Source organism: Alexandromys fortis, unplaced genomic scaffold, assembly GCF_014885135.2.
Source record: "Alexandromys fortis isolate MF-2015 unplaced genomic scaffold, M_Fortis_MF-2015_v1.1 scaffold_12, whole genome shotgun sequence".
In the NCBI taxonomy this organism is placed as follows: Eukaryota; Metazoa; Chordata; class Mammalia; order Rodentia; family Cricetidae; genus Alexandromys; species Alexandromys fortis.
The window spans coordinates 20,627,084-20,647,077 of NW_026067937.1; the positions used below are offsets into that span (position 1 = coordinate 20,627,084).

The following is a 19,994-nucleotide window of genomic DNA, read 5'->3' on the forward strand; positions in this document are numbered from 1 at the left end:
CCTGACACGTGCCTCACGTGCCTCCCCCTGACACTTGCCTCACGTGCCTCCTCCTGACACGTGCCTCATGTGCCTCCTCCTGACACGTGCCTCCCCCTGACACGTGCCTCCTCCTGACATGTGCCTCACGTGCCTCCTCCTGACCCGTGCCTCCTCCTGACCCGTGCCTCACGTGCCTCCTCCTGACACGTGCTTCACGTGCCTCCTGACATGTGCCTCACGTGCCTCCTCCTGACATGTGCCGTCTCCTGACACGTGCCTCCTCCTGACATGTGCCCCATGAGGAACTATGTCAGTGGGAGTCTTAGAGAGAGCCTGTGGAGCTAGGTTGTGACGGGGGCTGCTGGAAGAGAAAAACTAACGACCTCCTCTCGTCCCAGAACCAAGGCTTCATGTTAACTTAGTCCTCAGAACACCTAAGGCCTGGTCTGACCAGCCAGCCAATCATCTGCCACTGGGGCAACCTGAGTGAGTGCACCCTACACAGGTGCCGGTGGCTCTTGGAATGGTGTCTAGGTCCTGTCTGAGACATTCACAGTCAGATAGGATGCCTGGGGCAGAGAGGAGGAGTATCCAGTCCATACCTGAGAACTTAGCCTTAGAGCCCTGGCCCATATCCATGTGAGCACTGACCACACTGGCAGTTCAGGCACGTGATCTCACCTTCATTCCACCAATCACAGCAGAGTGACAGAGGCAGGGCTGGGGAGGGGCATTAAACCAAGGCCACACCTGCTGACGACACTGATCAGTGTGGCTCTTGCCAGCTCCAAAAAGGGATTGGCATCTGATGCAGGACCTCTGCAACATTGGACTTCTCGGCAACATACAGTCCAGGGGCCACAGGGCAGGACCTCGTCCCCACAGAACAGAGTTGTGTGGGAGGGGTGGAACCTGCCTAGAGCCGGGGCGTTGGCTCTGAGAAGCAAGGGGACGGGAGTGCATAGTCTATGGCACACTCCACTTGTGACCCTTCTTGCCCTCCTGTGTGGTACACGGCCGTTTCCTAGGCTGCATTAGAATACAGAAGAAGCCAGGCTTTATTTCAGCCTTCAAATGATCAAAGGAACCCACTTCCTGATTGGTAGTGAGGGCACCCAACCCTGAGGAGACTGCTGCCCTGCCCTGCCCTGCCTGAGCACAAATCCTCTTACTCCAGATCATTCTGGCTACAGAGGTCAAGCCTTCCTCATCCACAGGTGAAGACACAGTTTTCATTAGGGTTTCAATTGCTGTGACAGAATACTGTGACCCAGAAGCAGCTGGGGAGGAAAGGGTGCATTCAGCTCACACTTCCACATGGTAGTCTGTCACTAAGGGAGCCCGGACAAGAACTCAAACAGGGCAGGTACCTATTAGAGACAAGAGCTGATGCAGAGGCCTTGGAAGGTGCTGCTTAATGGCTTGCTCAGCCTGGTTCTTATAAAACCCAGGATCACCAGCCCAGGAATGACACCATCCACCTCCCCCATCAATTAAGAAATACCTTACAGCTGGATTTTATGGAGACATTTTCTCAGCTGAGGTTCCCTTCTTCCAGGCAATTCTCTAGCTTGTGTCAAGTTGACATAAGACTAGCCAGCATAGGGCTGGAGAGATGGCTCAGTGGTTAGGAGCATTGCATGCTCTTCCGAAGGTCCCGAGTTCAATTCCCAGCAACCACATGGTGGCTTACAACCATCTGTGGTGAGGTCTGGTGCCCTCTTCTGGTCTGCAGACATACAGACAGAATATTGTATACATAATAAATATACAAATATTTTTTAAAAAAAGACTAGCCAGCATATACACCATCACAGAAATGTGCACACAAGAACACACACAAATATATACACACAGCAACACTATTATATACATACACATGTATACACAAACACACAGACAGACATACTCGAACATCCACCAGCGCACACGCATGCACACACATATAATTGCATATAATTACATTTAACTAAACATCCCACACAAAGCACACTCAATATGTATACTACATATGGACAAACATAAATTCATCAAATACGTGTATTTTTTAAACACACCACACAGGCACACATATGTAAACATACACTTGTCGCAAATGCTCACACATACCTTCTGTTGGTGGGTGGGTTGGGAATGAGAGGAATCATGAACTTTTCTCCTGGGCTTTACCACTGTGCTTCCAGAAGGTAATTCCCTAGACTTTTCAATATCTGGTTGACAGCCCCCTAATGTTCGCTTTTAGAATGTCTTACTGCTATGAAAATACATATACTTCCAATGGCTCATAGCTTCCAAAACCCAGCCATTGGCTCCACATTCTGACCTAAAGCCAGAATTGTTCTGAAGGCTGTCTTGTGCCTCACTGGCTCCTCAGGCTTTTCTCCAGGTCCGAGTAAGTCTCTCAGGGTCATGTCCTTGGACTGTTTCTGACCATGACCAGCCTCACACGCTGAGTTCATCCTGTTGACCAGGACCCGTGTCTCTAGCAGGCGGACTATGTGGGGTTGACCCTCCCCTGGAACCACTGCCTTCATTTTCAGGGATGGTCCCCAAGGGCTGGTGGCTCTGAGGACCTGTGGACCAGCTCTAGCCTCAGCCATGCCCGTGGTTCTTTTTCTGTCCTCTATCTCGCAACACCTGCTTAGGATTCTTGGGAGGAGCAGGTGGGCATTTGGTAGGATGCTCAGCACTGGTGACAACCCAAAGTTGTCACCTACTAATGGAATGTAGGTTGTGGCCAGCTCTTAATTAAGTGGGGAGCAGAGGGAAATGCCCAGTGACTAAATTCAGTCCTCATAATCCACTTAAAAAATCCTGGAGAGGTGACTTGGGATTCCCCTCTGTATGCTGTAATTACCATTAATGAATAAAGAAACTGCTTTGGACCTATAGTAGGGTAGAACTTAGCTGTGTGTGTGGGGAGAACTAAACTGAGTGCTGGGAGGAAGAAGACAGAGTCAGAGAAAAGCCATGTAGCCCCGCCAGAGATGGACTCTGGAACTTTAGCCGGTAAGCCACAGCCACGTGGCAATACACAGATTAATAGAAATGGGTTAAATTAATATGTAAGAGTTAGCCAATAAGAAGCTAGAGCTAATGGGCCAAGCAGTGGTTTAAATAATATGGTTTCTGTGTGATTATTTTGGTTCTGGGTGGCCGGGACGAACAAGCAGCCTCCTCCTACAGGGGGTGGCATGGGTTTGTGATCTTAGTGCTGTGGAGATGGGGAGAGGAGAATTTTAGAGGCTCACTTTCAAGCCAGTCTAGACTACTTGGCAAGTTCCAGGCCATCGAGGGACCCTTTCTCAAAGAAACAAGGTGTTGGATGCCTGAGGAACAATAGTCAACATTGTTCTCTGGCTACGTCTCCCCCCAAAACCTGCACACACACACACATACACATACACATACATGCATATAAAAATGCACATGATACTTAATACACTTGAACATGAGTTCTAAAGTTGATTATGATAAAAGGTGATGATAGCTCTGGAAGTATACTCAAAGGGACTATATCCTGGGGAGGTTTTCCTGGCAGGTAGGCCCCAGACCTCATTCCTTGATGCACCCTGGGGGGCTGGTCTCAGGCAGGGTTGAGGCTATGCTGATGGAGCATAGGAGAGATCTCTGCCGTAGCCCCACTGGGACCAGGACCTCAATCAGGGTAAGCAGATGAAGTTATCTGGAGCTGGGGACTTTTTGAGGATAACCTAGCTGTAAGTAGTTCTGGACGATGTACACCCGGGATAAAGGATGTGCCCTCTGCTTTCTGATGGCTCTCTGGCTCTTTGGATAAAGTGTTGCATAACGAGGACATTTGGGGAACATCGAGTCAGTGTTAGATACATCTCCCCCCCACACCCCCACACCCCGCAGCCTCCATCCTGGCCTCCAGTATCTGATCTCTATTTGTACCACCTGGCCATTGCTTTGTGACAAATTGTCTCACAACTTAGTGACTAAAAACAGGACTGACAGAGGTGCCACTCACAGTCCCTGGATAGTCTGGATAGTGTGGTCAGGACAGGCTGGATAGTGTGGTCTGGACAGGCTGGATAGTGTGGTCTGGATAGTCTGGATAGTGTGGTCTGGATAGTCTGGATAGTGTGGTCAGGATAGTCTGGATAGTGTGGTCAGGATAGTCTGGATAGTGTGGTCTGGATAGTCTGGATAGTGTGGTCTGGATAGGCTGGATAGTGTGGTCTGGATAGGCTGGATAGTGTGGTCTGGATAGGCTGGATAGTGTGGTCTGGATAGGCTGGATAGTGTGGTCTGGATAGTCTGGATAGTGTGGTCTGGATAGTCTGGATAGTGTGGTCTGGATAGTCTGGATAGTGTGGTCTGGATAGGCTGGATAGTGTGGTCTGGATAGGCTGGATAGTGTGGTCTGGATAGGCTGGATAGTGTGGTCTGGATAGGCTGGATAGTGTGGTCAGGATAGTCTGGATAGTGTGGTCTGGATAGTCTGGATAGTGTGGTCTGGATAGGCTGGATAGTGTGGTCTGGATAGGCTGGATAGTGTGGTCTGGATAGGCTGGATAGTGTGGTCTGGATAGGCTGGATAGTGTGGTCTGGATAGTCTGGATAGTGTGGTCTGGATAGTCTGGATAGTGTGGTCTGGATAGTCTGGATAGTGTGGTCTGGATAGGCTGGATAGTGTGGTCTGGATAGGCTGGATAGTGTGGTCTGGATAGGCTGGATAGTGTGGTCTGGATAGGCTGGATAGTGTGGTCAGGATAGTCTGGATAGTGTGGTCTGGATAGTCTGGATAGTGTGGTCTGGATAGGCTGGATAGTGTGGTCTGGATAGGCTGGATAGTGTGGTCTGGATAGGCTGGATAGTGTGGTCTGGATAGGCTGGATAGTGTGGTCTGGATAGTCTGGATAGTGTGGTCTGGATAGTCTGGATAGTGTGGTCTGGATAGTCTGGATAGTGTGGTCTGGATAGGCTGGATAGTGTGGTCTGGATAGGCTGGATAGTGTGGTCTGGATAGGCTGGATAGTGTGGTCTGGATAGGCTGGATAGTGTGGTCAGGATAGTCTGGATAGTGTGGTCTGGATAGTCTGGATAGTGTGGTCTGGATAGGCTGGATAGTGTGGTCTGGATAGGCTGGATAGTGTGGTCTGGATAGGCTGGATAGTGTGGTCTGGATAGGCTGGATAGTGTGGTCTGGATAGTCTGGATAGTGTGGTCTGGATAGTCTGGATAGTGTGGTCTGGATAGTCTGGATAGTGTGGTCTGGATAGGCTGGATAGTGTGGTCTGGATAGGCTGGATAGTGTGGTCTGGATAGGCTGGATAGTGTGGTCTGGATAGGCTGGATAGTGTGGTCAGGATAGTCTGGATAGTGTGGTCTGGATAGTCTGGATAGTGTGGTCTGGATAGGCTGGATAGTGTGGTCTGGATAGGCTGGATAGTGTGGTCTGGATAGGCTGGATAGTGTGGTCTGGATAGGCTGGATAGTGTGGTCTGGATAGTCTGGATAGTGTGGTCTGGATAGTCTGGATAGTGTGGTCTGGATAGTCTGGATAGTGTGGTCTGGATAGGCTGGATAGTGTGGTCTGGATAGGCTGGATAGTGTGGTCTGGATAGGCTGGATAGTGTGGTCTGGATAGGCTGGATAGTGTGGTCAGGATAGTCTGGATAGTGTGGTCTGGATAGTCTGGATAGTGTGGTCTGGATAGGCTGGATAGTGTGGTCTGGATAGGCTGGATAGTGTGGTCTGGATAGGCTGGATAGTGTGGTCTGGATAGGCTGGATAGTGTGGTCTGGATAGTCTGGATAGTGTGGTCTGGATAGTCTGGATAGTGTGGTCTGGATAGTCTGGATAGTGTGGTCTGGATAGGCTGGATAGTGTGGTCTGGATAGGCTGGATAGTGTGGTCTGGATAGGCTGGATAGTGTGGTCTGGATAGGCTGGATAGTGTGGTCAGGATAGTCTGGATAGTGTGGTCTGGATAGTCTGGATAGTGTGGTCTGGATAGGCTGGATAGTGTGGTCTGGATAGGCTGGATAGTGTGGTCTGGATAGGCTGGATAGTGTGGTCTGGATAGGCTGGATAGTGTGGTCTGGATAGTCTGGATAGTGTGGTCTGGATAGTCTGGATAGTGTGGTCTGGATAGTCTGGATAGTGTGGTCTGGATAGGCTGGATAGTGTGGTCTGGATAGGCTGGATAGTGTGGTCTGGATAGGCTGGATAGTGTGGTCTGGATAGGCTGGATAGTGTGGTCAGGATAGTCTGGATAGTGTGGTCTGGATAGTCTGGATAGTGTGGTCTGGATAGGCTGGATAGTGTGGTCTGGATAGGCTGGATAGTGTGGTCTGGATAGGCTGGATAGTGTGGTCTGGATAGGCTGGATAGTGTGGTCTGGATAGTCTGGATAGTGTGGTCTGGATAGTCTGGATAGTGTGGTCTGGATAGTCTGGATAGTGTGGTCTGGATAGGCTGGATAGTGTGGTCTGGATAGGCTGGATAGTGTGGTCTGGATAGGCTGGATAGTGTGGTCTGGATAGGCTGGATAGTGTGGTCAGGATAGTCTGGATAGTGTGGTCTGGATAGTCTGGATAGTGTGGTCTGGATAGGCTGGATAGTGTGGTCTGGATAGGCTGGATAGTGTGGTCTGGATAGGCTGGATAGTGTGGTCTGGATAGGCTGGATAGTGTGGTCTGGATAGTCTGGATAGTGTGGTCTGGATAGTCTGGATAGTGTGGTCTGGATAGGCTGGATAGTGTGGTCTGGATAGGCTGGATAGTGTGGTCTGGATAGGCTGGATAGTGTGGTCTGGATAGGCTGGATAGTGTGGTCAGGATAGTCTGGATAGTGTGGTCTGGATAGTCTGGATAGTGTGGTCTGGATAGGCTGGATAGTGTGGTCTGGATAGGCTGGATAGTGTGGTCTGGATAGGCTGGATAGTGTGGTCTGGATAGGCTGGATAGTGTGGTCTGGATAGTCTGGATAGTGTGGTCTGGATAGTCTGGATAGTGTGGTCTGGATAGTCTGGATAGTGTGGTCTGGATAGTCTGGATAGTGTGGTCTGGATAGTCTGGATAGTGTGGTCAGGATAGTCTGGATAGTGTGGTCAGGATAGTCTGGATAGTGTGGTCAGGATAGTCTGGATAGTGTGGTCTGGATAGTCTGGATAGTGTGGTCTGGATAGTCTGGATAGTGTGGTCTGGATAGGCTGGATAGTGTGGTCTGGATAGGCTGGATAGTGTGGTCTGGATAGGCTGGATAGTGTGGTCTGGATAGGCTGGATAGTGTGGTCTGGATAGTCTGGATAGTGTGGTCTGGATAGTCTGGATAGTGTGGTCTGGATAGTCTGGATAGTGTGGTCAGGATAGTCTGGATAGTGTGGTCAGGATAGTCTGGATAGTGTGGTCTGGATAGTCTGGATAGTGTGGTCTGGATAGTCTGGATAGTGTGGTCAGGATAGTCTGGATAGTGTGGTCAGGATAGTCTGGATAGTGTGGTCAGGATAGTCTGGATAGTGTGGTCTGGATAGTCTGGATAGTGTGGTCTGGATAGGCTGGATAGTGTGGTCTGGATAGGCTGGATAGTGTGGTCTGGATAGGCTGGATAGTGTGGTCTGGATAGGCTGGATAGTGTGGTCTGGATAGTCTGGATAGTGTGGTCTGGATAGTCTGGATAGTGTGGTCTGGATAGTCTGGATAGTGTGGTCAGGATAGTCTGGATAGTGTGGTCAGGATAGTCTGGATAGTGTGGTCTGGATAGTCTGGATAGTGTGGTCTGGATAGTCTGGATAGTGTGGTCAGGATAGTCTGGATAGTGTGGTCAGGATAGTCTGGATAGTGTGGTCAGGATAGTCTGGATAGTGTGGTCTGGATAGTCTGGATAGTGTGGTCTGGATAGGCTGGATAGTGTGGTCTGGATAGGCTGGATAGTGTGGTCTGGATAGGCTGGATAGTGTGGTCTGGATAGGCTGGATAGTGTGGTCTGGATAGTCTGGATAGTGTGGTCTGGATAGTCTGGATAGTGTGGTCTGGATAGTCTGGATAGTGTGGTCAGGATAGTCTGGATAGTGTGGTCAGGATAGTCTGGATAGTGTGGTCTGGATAGTCTGGATAGTGTGGTCAGGATAGTCTGGATAGTGTGGTCAGGATAGTCTGGATAGTGTGGTCAGGATAGTCTGGATAGTGTGGTCAGGATAGTCTGGATAGTGTGGTCTGGATAGTCTGGATAGTGTGGTCTAGATAGGCTGGATAGTGTGGTCTGGATAGGCTGGATAGTGTGGTCTGGATAGGCTGGATAGTGTGGTCTGGATAGGCTGGATAGTGTGGTCTGGATAGTCTGGATAGTGTGGTCTGGATAGTCTGGATAGTGTGGTCTGGATAGGCTGGATAGTGTGGTCTGGACAGGCTGGATAGTGTGGTCTAGACAGGCTGGATAGTGTGGTCTAGACAGGCTGGATAGTGTGGTCTGGACAGGCTGGTTCCAGGTCTCCTGAGCTGCAGCCGAACTATAGGCTTTCTTGTTCAGGTTGGGCTTGGAGGAGCCCTTGGGGATGGTTCCTGGCGGACTGCAGGTGGCATTTGGGAGGAGCTCAGATCTCCGGGGATCCCTCTTTACAGAACTGCTGGTGGCCCTCAAGCAACAGAGACTCCTCTTCCAGGGAACAAGACAGAGCTGCAATGCCTGACAAAGTGAGAGTTGATCACACACTGTCTTCGTGACTAGTGTTGTGTCAAAGTGAGATCCTGAACTGCAGTGGAGACCCAGGGACAAGGTATTGGATGGTTACCTGGATCAGCATTCAGTAGACTTTGGGGTGTGTGATATATGTGCATATGTACAGTGCGCGCATGTGTGTGTGTGTGTGTGTGTGTGTGTGTGTGTGTAGCCCAGACTGTGAGGAGAGGCTGATGGAGTTTACTCTGTGTGTGTGTATGTGTGTGTTGGGCAGAGGTCAGGAGGAGGTAAGGCCAGGGCTCTGTGGCACAACCCAAACTGGGAGAACCCTCAGGTCTACAGAAGGCACCCACTTTGTACTGCAGGGGCCGTTTTTCGTGTTAGAGCAATCTGTGCCCTTCTCGGTACACTGTTCTGGGTTTGGAGTTTCTGTCCTTCCCATGACCCCCCTCATCTTCTATCTTCTTGCGCCGTTTCTCCTCCTAAAGCCCCTTTCTTGACTTTTCCTCCACAAAGACCTTCAGCGGTCCAATCAGAAGGAAAGGGCAACTGAGATTAGGTGCCCGTCATAGCAGTGTTTTCTCTCTGGGCTGAGACTTGCTCCCCATGAGCACAGCCCGAAGTCCTTTTGGAAAAGGCAGCTCTGTCTTGTGCAAACAGAATGGGTAAATCCGGTTTGGGATTTCCCCAAATTGGGAAAAGAAACAACAGAGTTTCCACGCCAAGTCCGACGAACAATTGTCCCTCGAGAGGCCATCACCTCCAGCAGTTTTGCTCAGGACCGAGCTCTTTAGCAGTGCTTTGGCCTTGTCCCAAGAAGCCTGTCCTGCCTGCTGTGTCCAGGCGCTGGTTGCCACCAGCTCCCCCGCTTGCCCCAGCTAGCGCTTAGGTTTCTGTTTACCCGATTCAGCTGTTGGCCCATAGCCTGTTCTGGAGACGTGTGAGGTAGCTGAGGCAATCGGTACCTAGAACTGTGGCCTGGGCTGGTCTGTACCAGCTTGGCATGCACGGGGTAGGAAAGAGCCCAGTGTCGAAAGGACATACAGGCTCACCCTCTGAGTGTGGCCCAGGAGGACCAAACTGGGCAACAAGCTCACCAGGCAGCTTTGTACTTACTGGGGCTGAGATGATATTCACCAGTACAGGTTTATCTTTTAGGTCTAAGTTTTAAAATATCCTCCTGGTTTTTTGTTTTTGTTTTTCCTTTTGAGACAGGGGTTTCTCTCACTCTGTAAACCAGGCTGGCCTCGAACTCACAGAGATACACCTGCCTCTACCTCCAGAGTGTTGGGATTAAAGGCGTGCACCACCACCTACCGGCACAGACTTATTTATTTATTTATTTATTTAGTCATTCATTCATTCATTATATAGTGTTTTGTCTGTATGTATGTTTGCAGGCCAGAAGAGGGCGCCAGAACTCATTATAAATGGCTGTGAGCCAACATGTGCATTGCTGGAAATTGAACTTGAAACCTGTGTAAGAAAAGTCAGTGCTCTCAACCGCTGAGCCATCTCTCCAGCCCCCTCTTGGGTTCTTATACCACGGTGTGATGATTAGTTTTATGTCAACTTGACATAAGCTAGCCATTTGGGAAATGGGAACCTTGACTGAGAAAATGCCCCCATGGGAAAAGGCAAGACTGCATTTTCTTGATTGATGATAGACGTGGGAGGTCCTAGCTCCCTGTGGGCACCAGTATGGCAGTGTCCCAAGAAGCCTGTCCTGCCGTGTCAGGCTATGCCTGTGGAGACAGAGTCTAGTGACCAAGGACAAAGAGTAGGGACCACAGTCTACTTGCCTCTCCTCAAACCAAGAGCCTTTCTGCTGTGAGTCCGATTATGGCAACACCAGGGGAGCAGACAGATGTGAGCTCTTCCCGGAACTTCAGATCCTAAGGCAGCCCCGAGAGAGAGTGAACTGTCCTGTGGGACACTGTAATGACCCCATGCATCATAGCCAGGCTTGGGGCTCCATCTGGAGTGAGGACGTGGGTGCTGGCATACCCACCCTAGTCCAGATCTCCTGGGGACAAGGACAGAGGATGTCATGCTGACTCCACAGGTAAAGAAATGAAGGCTCACGACAGGCAGTGGTGGCGCACGCCTTTAATCTCAGCACTCGGGAGGCAGAGGCAGGCGGATCTCTCGGAGTTCGAGGCCAGCCTGGTCTACAAGAGCTAGTTCCGGGACAGGCACCAAAGCTACAGAGAAACCCTGTCTCGAAAAACCAAAAAAAAAAAAAAAAAAAAAAAAAAAAAAAAGAAGGCTCTGGAAGGGCTGGGCTTACAAAGTATGCTCTAAGCTAGGAGAGCCAGAGTCAGGGCCTGCTTGCTCAACATCAGTGCCCATGAGCAGGAGTGTGGGCATGAGTGTGGGCAGGGAAGGCCGAGACTCTAGTGACAGTGAGACCAAGTGAGGCCATAAATGAGCCAGATGCCATCTGTGATAGGGGAGGAGCCCTCAGCTACTACTGCAGGTGAGTCTGGTGAGAAGGGACAGATGCGTGGGAGGCTGTGAGCCCTCAGCAGGCTGGAAGTGTGGATTTCCTCCGGAGAGTCCCACTCCATTCGAGAAGCCGCAACCCTGTGGAGGCTGTCAGAGGCGTTTTTCACCACATCCTACTCTGTTACAGAATCCACAGCCCCACAGGAAATCCGCAGGTGCTCAACAAGCCTTTGCCTTGGTGTCTGAGGTATGGCTCCACTCCAGGCTGTCTCTGCATCTCTGTGAGGGAGATGACGAGAGAATGAGACCAGACTGGGAATCTCATGGTTTCTCTCTAGAACCATGAGGTAGTACCGCTAGCCCCAGACTTGACCCCTTAACTATGCCCGGTTCCTTTCCTAGTGACTGTCATCAGAATGGCCTTGCCTGGGTGCCCTCTCCTACCCTGCTTGCTGTGTGTTTTTGCTAGACAACCACCTCCTAATTGCTTTGCTTTTGTGTTCATCAACATCCCCTACTTTGCTACTGCTATTTGGATTCTTATGAATTTGGGATCTGGGCCAGTGGCAGCTTCTTTACCTGTACCCAATGTGTAGCAGAAGTCCTGAAATAGTAATGGCATCCCTGTGTCACCCTCCCAGGAGGCACAAGACAAAACCTGAGCTGACTTTGCCAACTGGCAAGGGGTCTGAGGAACACAGGAGGGTGTTATTGGAGACACCAAGAGAATTGGAATGATTTTTCATGTGTGCAGAAGGGAGTGGGAGGAAGGAGCAGGGTTCTCTTTGGCTCTGCAGGGGGAAACATGGCTGTTTTGGCTACTACAGCTGCCAAGGCCAGGTATAGGGCTCCACGCATTTGGTCTTCTGGACCAGGCAGGATCTAGTGTAGAAACTGAAGATGGGGGTCAGATCCCGGAGGTCAGGGTCATCTCTGGAGGGAGCTGATCACAGGGGCACAGTGTCATAGCAGTGCTGATAGCCACACAGATTGGTCATTCTTTCTGGATTCAGGCTGTGCTGTGGAGTACCAAGGAGGAAGAGGAAGCTAGGGATTGGCGATCCCTGGACCCATATCCCTCTTACATTGTCTTAAACAGTCTCTGGGGTTACTGATATCAGAAAGCGACTCTCCAGAAAGCTGGGACAATGACAGTCGGGTAGATCTGATCTCACTCAGACTCTCAACCCAGACTTGGTTTTAGGAAAAGCAGCCTGCACCTCCCTGATGGTCCCTTGCTTGTCTTTCCCTCAGACCTGGGACAGTGGGTTGCAGGAACAGGACACACGTGTACGGTGGAGGCCCATCCTGTCCTTTGACTCTTTCCTCTTAAGAGATTAAGGAGCTAGGCTGTGTCTCCTAGGAGAATTATTTTTGCCCATGGCATAAATAAACTCCAAAATCAGCTCCAACAATCACAAAGACAAGCAGCTTCCAGAGCACAAAGACAGAGGCAGGAGTAGTGAACAGCCCCTGCTCCATGCTAACCTTACAGAAGTGGCAGGGACTTGTATTTAAATCACCAAGGAACCGGGGAAATGGCTCCTCTGGCCAATGTGCTTGCCAGGCAAGCATGAGACTCAAGTCTGATCCCCAGAAAGAACCTGCAATCAAAAAAAAAAAAAGTTGAAGCTGTATCCTGAGCATAGGAAACCTCAAAGCCTGCCCCCACAGTGACACACACTTCCTACTCCAACAAAGCCACACCTCCTAATAGTGCTGCTCCCTCTGAGATTATAAGGGCCAATTACATTACAATTAAACCATCACAACCACCTTTTGAAAAGTAACTTCAGAAGCCACCAAAAGCCTCTACTTGGTTATTGTAAGGACACTCAAGTTCAGCTCTCTGGGGGAGCCCATGACTCAGGCTTGGGGGTGTGCAAGCCTTTCTCCGAATTCCTCTGTATTACACCCACCCCCACCTGCGCCAGCTTAAATCTAAGTTAACCCTCTTCTTCATCAACTCCAAGTGTGCTTCATAATCTTTCTTGCCGGTTCACCTGAGCCAAGGTCTCCCAACTGAACTCCCCAAGCTGCGGCTGCAGGTGGCAGTGTGGAGCCAGCCCTATTAGAGCCCCCTTGGCAGTGGGAGTTTTTAACCCTTTCTCAGGCATGTGGTTAGGATTTCTTCTTCTTCTTCTTCTTCTTCTTCTTCTTCTTCTTCTTCTTCTTCTTCTTCTTCTTCTTCTTCTTCTTCTTCTTCTTCTTCTTCTTCTTCTTCTTCTTCTTCTTCTTCTTCTTCTTCTTCTTCTTCTTCTTCTTCTTCTTCTTCTTCTTCTTCGCCTTTCCACGGGCTGTCTTTTTGCTATTGACTCCTTCAGAGCTTTCAGGTTTGTCTATGTTTGCTTCTGTTGCTTGTGTGCTTGGTGTCATATCCAAGAAATCCTTGCCAAATCCAAAGGCGGCTCTTAACCAGCAGGTGTGGACGGCCTACCCCGCTTTACCGCCCTTCCTCTGCTCTCGCTGGCTGTCACCCAGTGGAACGGCCACTGTTCCGCGCGGCAACAGGCTTAGCTGGTGAGGATTCCTTGCTCGGTGTGGGTTCAGGGATTTCTATGGTGCATCGGCAAAGGAGAGAACTCACTTGGTCCTCCTGTCTCAAGACTGCTGTTTGGGAGTAGACACACAAAGCATAAAGATTGGGCATTGTGGGAAGGGGCATAGCCTCCCATAGCTAAGGCAACTCCCATCCACCCAACACCCATTTTCAGAACAACAGAGCACAGACCATGTGGGGTGCGGTTTTGAAAGCTGCCACTTGGGGAGCAATCCGTGTCTTCTACGCTAATGTAGTTTAATGTCTTATTAGAAAGATTTCAAAATCAGAATCAACATTTGGGAAGAAACAAAATCTTTTCACGCACTTAGAATTTGAGCGGCACCAAAAAGGACAGAGCTGAGTCCTCAGACGGTGGCCTGGACCCCGGAACTTCCTTACTCTCCCCATGCTGCTCTTGGGCTGCTTTCCTTCCTGATTCTGCTCATCCCTACTACCTGCCCACTGACAGTTCCCCAGTGTCTGTCCCGGGCTTCTTTCCTGTACACACCCTTTCCTACCAAGGTCGGCAACAGGGACTTCTTCCCACGCTTCTCTCCTCCCTGCCCCCTGGGTTCCCCATCCCACTGTCCTTCCAGGGAAACAAGCGCCTTAATGGTATTATGGGGCTTCAGTTTCCTTGTTGGGGAGCCAAACCACATCTTCTTTCTCTCTTAACATAGGAACAGGAAACACTGGCTCAGCATCAGGTTTATTTATTTATTTATTTATTTATTTATTTATTTATTTATTTCCCTTGGGCCAGAGGTTAAAAAGCCCAGACCAAGGTAGGCACAGTCCTCGAGGGACCACCTAGATGGAAGAGCTTTGTTTCCTAGGTCGCAGGGGAATCAACATAGGCCTTTGGGCTTGGCTGGGAAAATCTTAGACCTTGATCTTTTTGCTCCATTCAGTTTTTTTAGCCGAACATCGCCTGCAGCCTTCAGCTGGCTTATGCTGGTACTCCACGCCTTTCTTGCTCACAGGGGCCTGATGGTGAATACTATTTCCCACACAGAGAACTTGTCAGCAGGACTTCAAGCTCCGCAGATGCCACCATCTGATCCTGATAATCCATCTTGGAAAACTACATACTTGAGCTATCTGGGCTGAAGAGATTCATCCTCCCTCCCAGTTAGCCTTCGGGGCCTTGGGGCACAGACACCACACCTACTTCTGAACCCTGGGCTTTAGCCTTGGGCCTGTTTTCTTTTTTCTTTGTGTGTTTTCTCTTTGGGGTACCTAGAGACAAGAAAAATACAGTGAATTTGATACTCTCTGATCTGTGATTTAACAGACAGCAGTGGGTGCTGGGTGCGCCGTCACTCAGCACTGGGGAACGCATTCCGCTGTCCTGTTCTGGCTCCCCAATCTGTGCACTCTCAGCAGGGCACAGGATTCACACTTAGGTCATGTGAGGCTCTCAGTGAGGCTATGGCTGTAGTGCGTAGCCCCTTGCTGGCCTCCAACTCCAGATGGTTGGCCAAGCCTCTATAGCTGCATCCAGGAAGGTACTTCTATCCGATTGTCATTTAAATCAGTAGAGTTTGGGTGCAGACAACCCCTGAGCCTCATGCTATGGGTGGCTCCCTCCAGATGGTTGACATCCTTGGAAGAAAAAGTTCATGTTCTGGATGAAGCAGGAATCTGTTAGATGATGCTTGTGCATCCAAACTCAACACACATGTATAATGTAATATATTATACAGCACACACACACACACACACACACACACACACACACACACGCTATGAGCTCTCTGCATTTGGTTCAAATCCCAGAACTTCAGCCTCTGTGAGGTCTGGCCAGGCTAACCCAAATCTTTGCTTGCTTCTCAGGTACATGGAGATCACACATCTGTCCCCACTATCTGGCATCTGGGCAACTCATAATAAATTTTAAAATGATTTCCCCAGGAGCTGGGGGTAATTATGACAGCCCTGGGACAGACAGAAGATCCTGTCCTTGAGCTGCCCAGTCATCCCCACTGCTCCTCCTAACAGGAGATCCTGTCCTAGAGCTGCCCAATCATCCCTCTAAAACCCCCAGTGAACCAAGGCAGTGGGGCCCTTTCTGCAACCCAGCATCCAGAACAGAATCCAATGATAACCCGCCTGCCCAGGGCAGTTCTGCTGTGGAGATCGGGTGGCCAGCTGCAACCTTCCTTTCCCCTAACTGCGGGCAGGAGGGAGAAATAGCCAGTGGTTTCCAGTCAGGACATCTTTCCTGGTTGTCATTGGGTTGGAGCCAGCTCTTCCTTCCTGTTTCAATTGGCTTCAGTCTGTTTATTATCTGTGTAGTTCTCTAGGGGAAGTTCAGAGAGCTGATCTCTTCTCTAAGCAGCATGAAGTACCGGGACCCTTTGCTCTCTAGGTCTTCAGGACAGAGTCCAAATGCCCAGCCCCTCCTGCCCCTGGGTGGTACATGAGGGCCTGGTTGGAGTGAGAATGGGGTCCAGGACCAGGTGGGGTGTATATGAGGGGTATGAGGGTGTGGATGGGAGTTAGAGACAGGGGTACGGCACAAATGGTAAATAAATAGGGGTGTATGTGTGTTGGCTGCACGGGTGTGGGGGTAAAGATGGGCTTGAGATGCGGGGTAAAGAGTGGGGTGTGGGGGTGTAGGGTATGGGGAGGTGAGGAAGTGTCTAGTGCTGTTTCGCCTGACCAGTGGGAAGATGACCCCTGAAGAGCACCAGGGACCAGGAAGAGCACTGAGGAGTATGGGAAAATCAAGGACAGCTGAGCAACACCAGCAGGCCCTGGGATCAGCTAAGAAAGGAAGAAGGGGGAAGCAGACAGGGCCTGGGCCAGAGGAGGAGTTGAGGTTCCCTTCTTCTTCCCAGGCTCTGAGCCCCCAGGGCAAGGGAAGGGACAGATCGTCACCCAAAAAGCCTCAGGAACCATTTCTTCTATTCTGTCCTCATCTAGGCCTAACTGACCCCGAGGAACAACAGTAGCTTTAGAATACTCTCCTTATGCGAACAGCCAATCCAGGGCAGGCCCCCTCCACATCTTCTCACGCTCTGGGCTCTGGCTCTTGCCATCCTGCCTGGGGTCTGGAGATAGCCCTCTAAGCCATTTGCTCTGCTTCCCCTGATGTGTCCATAGAAACCCCAGGTTTATGCTCCTGCTCACACCTTCCCTGGCTCCTCTGCCCCTTGTTCCAGGTCCTCCCTCCTGGAAGTCCTGGTGGGAACCCTCTGCTGAGTGCACTTGGTTCTGTATAGCCTCTGAGCTCTCTGTCGCTGGTTCAAACTCCAGCCCATACCTGTCTTACTCCACTTCACGTTTTCATCAGCGATGCTGTTCTGATGAGGGCACAGAAATCCCAGGGCTGCAGTTCTAGCCAGGAGAAGGGACCCTAGAGAGGAGGGAAGAAAGAACTAAGACACCTGTGGAGACCCAGGACTCTGAATGTGAGCACCATGCCCAGAGTGTCCAGAGCCACCAGGGTATCTGCTATGAGCGGGAGGGGCGGGGCCTACGTGGAAAGGAGAGAGAGGGTCACAATGATGTGTGGTAGGCCACAGGCAGGAGATGTCTCAGTTCCGTGTATGCACGCATCCTCACAAAGGCCAACAGGGACTCGCTTGGATCATGCTGGAAAGTTTGGTTTGGTTTCTTACATCTTTTTAAGTACCCTCAGCGTTTATGGAAGGCAAAGCAGGCTGACTGGGACCCGCTCTGCTTGTTCTGGACTCAATGAAAAGCAGATACAAGTGTATCTATCCTCATCACTCTATTGGTGACCAGCTGATGGGTCCCCCCACCCCCTCCGCCTCAGAGTCTCCCTCTATGGGATGAACCTGGTAGCAGAGGTACCCACTGGCAACTGTGGTAAATCAGGGGGTCAGGCTACCACAGCTGCAGGCAGCAGCCTGGCCTTGAAAGGAGGGAGTGCCACACTTTCTCAGCTTTGAGGGGCAATGGAACCGAGTGGGTCCTAGGTCTGTCATCAGTCCAGACGAGTGAGCCACATCTGCTGGCTGAGGACTTTTCCCGGGGACTCTGCCCATGTCATCTGTGAACCCACAAATGGCTTGTGGTTGGTAGCATTTGTAAACCACGGCTTGGCCAGAGTTTCTTTCTGACCACATTCTCCCTCCTACTAGGCAGGAGGTTTGGGCCGCCATCTCGCAGTGACAAACAGGTGAGGAAGGGGTGAAGGACTCTTCCGGACAGATGATTGGTTCCGAGACCCAGGGTTGGGTGTGGAAAGCAGCACCAGGAGGAAAAAGGGCCCGTGAGGGAGGTCTTCAGGGACCCCCACAGACCTTGAAGGCATTGTCTACCGCTGAACCTCGCAACAGAAGACAACGTGTGAACCCCTGCTCTGATTCATTTGGGGATTACTGCAGGCCCATCCTTGCTGCACGCTGCCCTCCTCTTCCTATATTCATTGAACTGTAGAGTCTGGAGAAGCTGATTAGGGAATGCGGGCTCTGAGAACCTGACCAGTGCCAAGGAGGGCGGGCAGGAGGGGCAGGAGGGCTCAGGCTGGGGTGTTATCTGCTGTTGCCTGTTTGAAACCTTTCCAAAGTTCTGGGCGAGGGCTGTCTGTCCTCATGTGCCACGCAGCTGGGATCTGTAGTGTGGCCGTGCTGTGAGGGGAACGGCTCCACCTGCAGGTGGCTGTGACCATACTTTGTCCTCGGGTCTCCTTCACCTCCAGGGTAGGGGCTGTGTGCTTATTTATTGGTAAGCCCTCAGCCTCTGACTGGGCTCCTGACACACATAAGGGGTTCAGTAATGATGTGGAGAATGAGTGAACTCATGTCACGTTCAACCTTCTGCTTGAGGTTTGAGCAAGAACACTGAGTTACAGAAATGTATTCCTTATATTAAAAAAAATTATTTTGTGTGTGCTCCTTGGTGCATGTGTAGAGTTCAGAGGTCAACTTGCAAGATTTTACATCACATGGATCTCAGGATCAAGTAGGTGACCAGGCTTAGCAACAAGCGCTCTTAACCATTGAGCTATCTCGTGGGCCCTAGAAATGCGTTTCTTAAGGGTTAAAGAGGAAATGTTTAAAGGTCTGCGTGAAATAGAATGACTGTAACAGCACTTAACAGCTGCTTCCTGGTAGCTGCTCATGCAATTTACTAATCTCAGAACCCTGGGATGAGAAAATGGTCTTCCGCGGATACACTTGGACAGCAGCCAGACATCTCATTAGTGTTTACGAGCCCGTCATCTTTGCGTAAGTGCTCGTGGAAATGCATCATGTAAGCTTTTCGCAGTGAAGAGCTTGGGGATCCCCTTTTGGGCCCAGATCTACTTCAAATGCAATTTGGAAAGAGCCAGTTGGGAAAGCTGTCTGCTTGTAGGATGTTATTCCCAGGGACGTCTGCGGGGCAGAGCGAGCCTCCGGAATGAGACTGCAGCTGAGCATTGGCTCCAGCTGTCTGGGTAACTGCCTGGGAGTAGAATACCTGCTCGGCCTCCTCTGGCCTCGTGTTTCTCAGCGGGTCTGAGTGGGCTCTGGGGCTGCACTGAGCCGCAGAGGATGCGGGCACCAGTCAGTAAAGCTTCAAATTTAGGACTAAAAGTTAAAAGATGCGTAGCAGCCTGTGTAGTAGCCTTTGGTTCCTGGACACAAAGGTGCTTCATATGTCTGGGTTTAACCAAACTCGGGGTCTCTGAAGGTATCCATAATTACACCATTGTGAGGGAAATAAAGCACAGATGGGGGTAATTCCATCTGAACCAGATATATATCAAAGTAGTTGTTGTTATTATTTGGGGATAAGATCTTACCGTGTAGCCCAGGTTGGCTTTGAACTTGAGATCTTCCTATCTCAGATTTCTCAGTGCTGGGATTACAGGGCTATTTCACTGTGCCCAGCTCCTTTCTGGAGTCTGGATTGCTGTAGCTGATTGAGCCATTACTATCTTCTGCACATGATAATTGGTCTCCACAGAGGCCCTGGAACTCGGTGTTTCCAGAATGAAGACCATGCTTCTCCTCAAATCAGCGCCATTCCTTCTGGCTCCCCAGAGATAGTCTGTTCTGTGTGTGAGAGTGGCTTACACCTCTCGTGTTCGAGCTCAGTGATGTTTATTGCAGCCACTTAGGAAGTTGCCCATCTCTCAGATACTAAGTCCCTGAGAACAGGCAAAGACCTGTGTGTGATTAGCATATTTACCAGCAGATTGAGAGCCAAACTCCTGCAGCTCTTTGGCTCGCTCGCCCCATGAACTCTCTGGAACTCATGGTCGTCTCTCTGGCCCTGACATCTGCACCCACGGCTACTGCCTCCCTAGTCTGGAAAGGTACACAGTGAAGCAAGGATGTGACCACCTCCCTGACATCAGGGACTTTGGTACCTTGGACTGGCCTGCTGGTTTTTATGGGCCACCTTTTTGGGGACAA

General features: G+C 50.5%; 2 long non-coding RNA genes across 4 annotated transcripts in view; one reads left to right on the forward strand and one right to left on the reverse strand.

Moving 5' to 3' along the window:
* The window catches only part of LOC126504595 (uncharacterized), a 67,948-nt gene that overhangs the window by 21,126 nt on the left and 26,828 nt on the right, over positions 1–19,994 (forward strand). Inside the window, exon 3 of one of the 3 annotated variants that reach the window (XR_007592659.1) lies at positions 14,604–15,099. The exons of the other annotated variants lie outside the window; for them this stretch is intronic. This is a non-coding gene — a long non-coding RNA (uncharacterized lncRNA). Of the gene's footprint in view, positions 1–14,603; positions 15,100–19,994 lie in introns of those variants that run through there. 3 annotated transcript variants of the gene reach the window in all.
* LOC126504597 (uncharacterized) lies at positions 14,747–19,920 on the reverse strand. The gene is made up of 3 exons (XR_007592661.1): positions 19,379–19,920; positions 16,889–16,981; positions 14,747–14,859 (listed from the first exon to the last, which is right to left on the reverse strand). It is a non-coding gene; the product is annotated as an uncharacterized lncRNA (long non-coding RNA).